Here is a 6,240-nt window from a genome sequence, read left to right on the forward strand (position 1 = left end):
ACAGGGAATGGTAGGCTCTTGCGGAAACAATCCTGACTTTGATCCTATGTTCAGGATCCCAGTTGAGGAATTGATCCATTCACAAAAACCTGTAATCAAACACTCCAGACATTGTGGTTTCTTAACATAAAGATCAAGATAGATGATTCAAATGGGACAAGTACTGCAAAATCTATTCATAGATTAGCCAATATCAAGGTGGCAAAAAGGTGAATACGTTCGTCCCTAGTATACCCGTCAATCCGTCCTATGGCCAACACGGAGGAAATAAATCACGGACGGCTACTAGCCTTTGGAATAGTGACTAATACATAAGGGAGGTATTTACCCCGACTTTATCGAGATTCGAACCTCAGGCTTTATGATGACAACACCTCATGCGCTAGCCACTAGATCCATCCGAGAGGACAGATTAGTCAATATAAAAAAAACATGGATTCCTATAACTTATCAAGACAATTCAGATAGTCTAAAACTCTCTCCTTGTTAACCGGGAAGGTATCTTCATCCATCCCCAAGTTTGGCGAACCCCTAGACGCCAAGAGAAATTGAAGTGGTTAAATTGACAGTAATGAAGACGTGATAGATGGAGTGAATAAAATAATTAATTATGGAAAAAAAATTGTTCACCTTGAGAAGAAGACTCTAGTAACATCCCCTATCTGCAAATCACTACCGCCAATTTTTCTCAGTCACATGAAGGTATGTCTTGCCTAAGCACATTAATAGCAAAGACTCTAGTAACATTCTAGTGTCGCTTTGAATATCAACACTTGCGCAAAGAAGAAAACTATGTTAGGATTCTCAATAGATAGACTAAGATCAAAACAGTAGAGATGAGGAAAAATATGTTACATAAGCAAACAGTCTATTCCCCTGAATCATCATAACCCCTCAAAGTAGCTATAACCACTTGAAAATCATAATTATGATAGACTTTCGGACAGGATTATTCAACAGGAGTCAACGGACAGTCAACGGGAGTGCCACATTCCTGATTTTCCATCTCTTCAACTTTCGGACAGGATTATTCACAGGATTATTCACGCTCACATAATAAGATATAAATCTAACCGTAGATGAAAAGTGTAAAGTCCCAAAGGCCAGCATGGTATAATAGATGAACCTAAATTCTCCAATTCTCACACAACTACAAAAATAAAACATTTGATTAGTAATGAGTGCTCTGTTCCATTGATGATGCCAATATAAGTATGCATCAGAACAAATTCAACTGATTATGTCCAATTTATGCAGACTGCAGGACAAGATCAGAAGACATGGAATCGTCGAGATGCTCAGGAAGAGCAGCAGGTGCTCTTCCGAGTAACGGGTTGTCCATGGATTTGTTCTGTAGGTGGTCTGGCATTGTTGGCTGCTGGTTGGCTGGCCATCCTACATCAAATATTCTTGTCAGTACCATAACTTACTAAAGTATCAGAAAATGGAAAACTGGAGACGTAGCAGAAAGAGATACCTGTTCTTGATGGCATCTGTCAATAGCCATGAACGCCTGCTCCACATTGGTGGCATTTTTCGCACTAGTTTCCATGAAAGGAATACCAATTCATCGGCAAAAGCCTGTACCACACAACACCAAGTAACTTATTTTTTTATCAACTAAAGTGACATTGTTTTCATCAGCAAATGTGACTACAGCAGAAATTGGCACGGTCAAGCGGGCCAGCTCCCTGTGTTAATTGTTGCTTAAGATGCAATCATGTGACAAATTACCTTGGCTGTCTCATAAGATACAATTTTATTTGCAGTAAGATCACTCTTGTTCCCTACTAGAAGCTTGTTTACACTATCACTCGCACTGCTTCACATTGTTGAAGCTCTCCTGGTCTGTGGCATCAAACACCACCTGTTAACTTGCATTAGCAGGTTGTTTAATGAGATTAAGCCTATTTCTAAAAGGGAAACCAGTTCCAGGTCCAGGGTGCTTCACAAGTTTTCAGCAAAAATACCTCTGGTTTTTAGTTACACAAATGAAAAATGATCCAACGAAGAAATTAAAGCATCATGGTCAAAAAAACTCAATTTGAAGCTTAATGGTCTTTCCGTCTCGTTCGACTGTGCGTATTTTCTGAAAGAAGATATTGTCAAATACTCGAGTCAAATCTTTGTTTGATTACATATATAAATGAAAGCTATCACTTAACTTTCCAAGTAAGAATCATCCTATAAAACAAGCATAAATCAATTGACATTTCTGTAAAATCTTCATGCAACAAAGAAATATTTCTTTTGCATTACCTAGACAAAAATGTGCAACCCTACTATATAGAATATAAATTAAAGTTTTTGAGTTTGACGATCACCTAAAATCTGAATGGCGAACCTAATTTATGTTTGTTGAAGAACATATGTTTATGATCTCATACTGGTTAATGTAACGAGTGATACTATCATCCACATACCAGAAAAAATAATGGAAAAAATATTGTTTGGTGAGTGCAATAAAGCTAATTAGTAACCAGTTCTTCAAGGGACTGGTTTGCACAAAGACACTTCCAATGTTTTTCAGCAAAAAAGATACATTAAGCTAATAGTGGATCATCAGAAGAATTAGAACTAAAAATTAAGGTCTTTAGATTCTAAAGGTGAAGTGGCATATTACAAAAGAAAAGATTATAGCAAGCTAGGTAATGAGATCAAAAGTTTGTAAACATATTTCAGAGCTGATGTGATAATGATAACAAAACCATGCACACTCCTATATACAACCAGCACCTCCATTTTTCCAGGATGATAGAATAAAATCTAAAAAGGAGTTACTCTCTGCAAGATTGAGAACAGCAATAAGATTGGATACTTTTATTTGACGGATATAAATAAGGATCATCTTGTAACAACATTCTGTGATGCTAGGTAAATATTTTCCCACTGACCCACAAACAATGTGGTGCCATGTCACCAACGGTAAGTAGGTTTCAGTCAAAATCTGTAAATTCCATCTTAGGGCATCTCCAATGAAAAACCTCAAAAGTGAGGTTTTTTCTATTTTTGTGGTGTCATATCATAATCATATCAAAAGATAAAAAACCTCACTCTTCTCTCCACTATTAAAACACCTCCCTTAACTTTTTTATGGTCTCATACTCAACCATTCACATATCTTTAAAAAATCTCAATTATTTATTAATGAGTCACTCTTGTATCACCTAATTTGTTAAAAAAATAATATTATAAATTTATAAACAAGAAATACAACATTAAATAATAAATTATTACAAATAATTTATAAAAATAATCTTTTACTGATCATGCTCGTAGCGTGTCTAAATACGCTCAACTAAGTCGGCTCGAAATTAATGATGTACTTGATTATCATGTAGCTCGCAGTTTTTCTGAAGGTATTCTTCAAACTCTTGGGTAGAGTCTTGAAATATCTATGCCGGAAGATCTTCTTCATCATTAGACCAATTGCTTACCTCATCCCCCTCATCCTCAATAATCATGTTGTGTAAAATAATACACGTATACATGATATCCTTCAAGTTATTCTTATACCAAAATTGTCTTGGACCTCTGATCATTGCCTAATGAGATTGGAGCACTCTAAATGCTTGCTCGACATCCTTTTTTGTAGCTTCTTGTCTTTGTTTGAATATTTTTCTCTTGGAATCTTGGGGGCACGGAAAGCTCTTAACGAAAGTAGCTCATTTTGGGTATATCCCATCAGTTAAATAGTACCCTTTTGTATATTGTGTATCATTTATTATAAAATTAATCTATGGTGCATGTCCTTGTAGAACTTCATTGAATAAAGGTGATTCGTTAAGTACATTGATATCATTACATGACCCTGGGATTCCAAAAAAAGCATGTCATATCCATAAGTCTGCAGATGCAACTGCTTCAAGCACAATTGTTGGGACCTCATGATCGCCTCGACTAAACTGGCATTTCCAAGCAACAGGGTAATTTCTCCATTCCCAATGCATATAATCAAGGCTACCCAACATACCAGGGAAGTCGTGTCTCTATTCATGCATCTCAAGCAAACGTTGGATATCAGAAATATTAGGTCTTCTTAAGTATTGTGGCCCAAATACTTCAATCACACACTGACAAAAGTTGACCAAGCAATCTAGAGCAGTTGTTTCACCCATGCGTAGGTATTCATCACAAATGTTGGCAGGGGATCCATACGCCAATTGACGGATAGCGGTCGTACATTTTTGAAGGGGTGACAAACCACGTCTTCCCGTTGCATTAACCCGCCATTTAAAATATTCTGAATGATGTCGCAAGGTAATGATTATGCTAAGAAATAACTCTCTTCGCATCCGAAATCACCATCGGAATACTTCATCAGGATATACTGGCTGATCAGAGAAGTAATCATTCAAGAGGCGATCATGTCCAACTTCACGATCTTGATTTAAATACCTTCTATGAGTTCTGCCAGAAGAACTCTGAGTTGTTAGATTTTTTTTTTCATACTCTAGTAGCATCAGCATCATTTGATCCATGTCATCATCTGAATCTACCAAAAAAATTCTCCACTGATCACAGAGAATAGAACGCCTAGGGCGATTGGGATCGTGAGACATTTGAAATAAATGAATACTATCAATGTGGTTTGAGAAGACAATGTTAGTAGAATGAAGGATTCTAACTTCTATACATGAATATATAGAGGCATTTGTAACGGTTAGTTTTATAACGGCTAGTTTATAAGGGTTATTTTTATAATGGCTAGTTTGTAAGGGTTATTTTTATAACGACTAATTTGTAATGACTATTTTTAAATTAGCTAGTTTTATAACGACTACTTTAGTAACGATCAATTTTATCCATCTGTAGTTTGTTAACGGTTATTTTTAAACTGACTCTCTAGTTATTATGATCAATTATTTCTCCAAGTTTTAGGAAACTCATTTCAATACAGATAACATTAATATAGATAAAAATAAATTACATGGATGAAATAAAATCAACAAATTTTATAAAGATAATCTTAAAAACATCCGCTACATATCATATTTCTTTTTAATATTTTCACAAAATTTAGAATGTAACTTAAGCTGATCTTCTGTCATTCCACTAGTATCCTTCATAAAGATTTCATACTCCTTCATTGTCATCTCATGCTTTTGCATCTCAATTCGCTCTCTTTGTAATTCTTCCAATTTTTGCCATTTATTATCAAATTCCATGTCATCAATGTCTCTAGTTTTGGATTTACCCTTTCTTTTTGCTGCTTTTTGTCCCATTGGACGAATATGAACTTCACAAGCATCTGCGTCGATAGGAGCATCTGGATTGAATGAGGATCTGTGCCCTCTTGATTCTAAGGTCTTAAATTGTTTGTTAGCACGATGACCAACTCTTTGCGGAGCATATTTCTCACAATCTCTAAGAACTCGCCAAACATGTTTATAGTTGAAGGACTTGTTGCAATGATTTTCCTGCCACATTGTATGTGCTCTCATAGGCATATCCTCATCGCTCCACCTGCTTTCATGATATATATAAAAGTTATTGTATATTGCTATAAATTCATTCACTATCGGATGGAACCTATAAAAATGTGATTTTACCTTCACCCAAGGTCGCTCCACAAATCCATCAGGCTGATACTTGTTGTAGTAATCCGCGATTCATTTCCAGAAAGTTTGTTTCTTTTGATCATTACTGATGATTGGATCGGTGCTAATATTGATCAATGACTTTGCAAGGTGCATCTCTTCATCCATGACCACTTTGCTCGTTTGGTGTTACGCACACCCAAATTCCCTTCATTGCTCAACTCTAGAACCTCAAGTGGTGTTACTGATTCTTTGTCGGTCTCGAATATGTCTATGCTAGCTCTTCTTGATTCATCTGAGAGCATGAATGAGGGTTGTGAAGAAGAAATTCCATAAGAAGTGGGTGGCATTACGAATTGGCTTGTCATAGACTGTCAATATTCGAGAGGATACATATAAAATGGAGGTTGAGGGGCATTACTCGGAGGAGCCGACAAGTTTTGAGAACTTTGAAAATTTGGAAAAAATTATGGAATGTATGGAATATTTGGAAAATTTTGAGGATAGTCTGTGGAAGTGGAAAATTGAGAATATTGAACATCAGGATGATTACGTGAACTTTGCAAAGTTGCATTTTTAGAATTGAAAAAATTTCTAAAACCTTCACTATAATTTGGATCCATTTCAAAAGAATAAAGGATGAAATGGATTACAAAAAATAAGAATGGGTGTAGGAAGAATGAGAAAATGTTATAAGAGA

At 35.8% G+C, this 6,240-nt stretch overlaps 2 pseudogenes; both read right to left on the reverse strand.

Moving 5' to 3' along the window:
- Nucleotides 1-649: 649 nt before the first annotated feature.
- Nucleotides 650-3,464, reverse strand: LOC122055192 (annotated as a pseudogene).
- Nucleotides 3,465-3,545: 81 nt separating this feature from the next.
- LOC122055193 lies at nt 3,546-5,890 on the reverse strand (annotated as a pseudogene).
- Between the last annotated feature and the right edge of the window lie 350 nt (nt 5,891-6,240).

The sequence above is a fragment of the Zingiber officinale genome, chromosome 3B (genome assembly GCF_018446385.1).
Source record: "Zingiber officinale cultivar Zhangliang chromosome 3B, Zo_v1.1, whole genome shotgun sequence".
NCBI classification, from domain to species: Eukaryota; Viridiplantae; Streptophyta; class Magnoliopsida; order Zingiberales; family Zingiberaceae; genus Zingiber; species Zingiber officinale.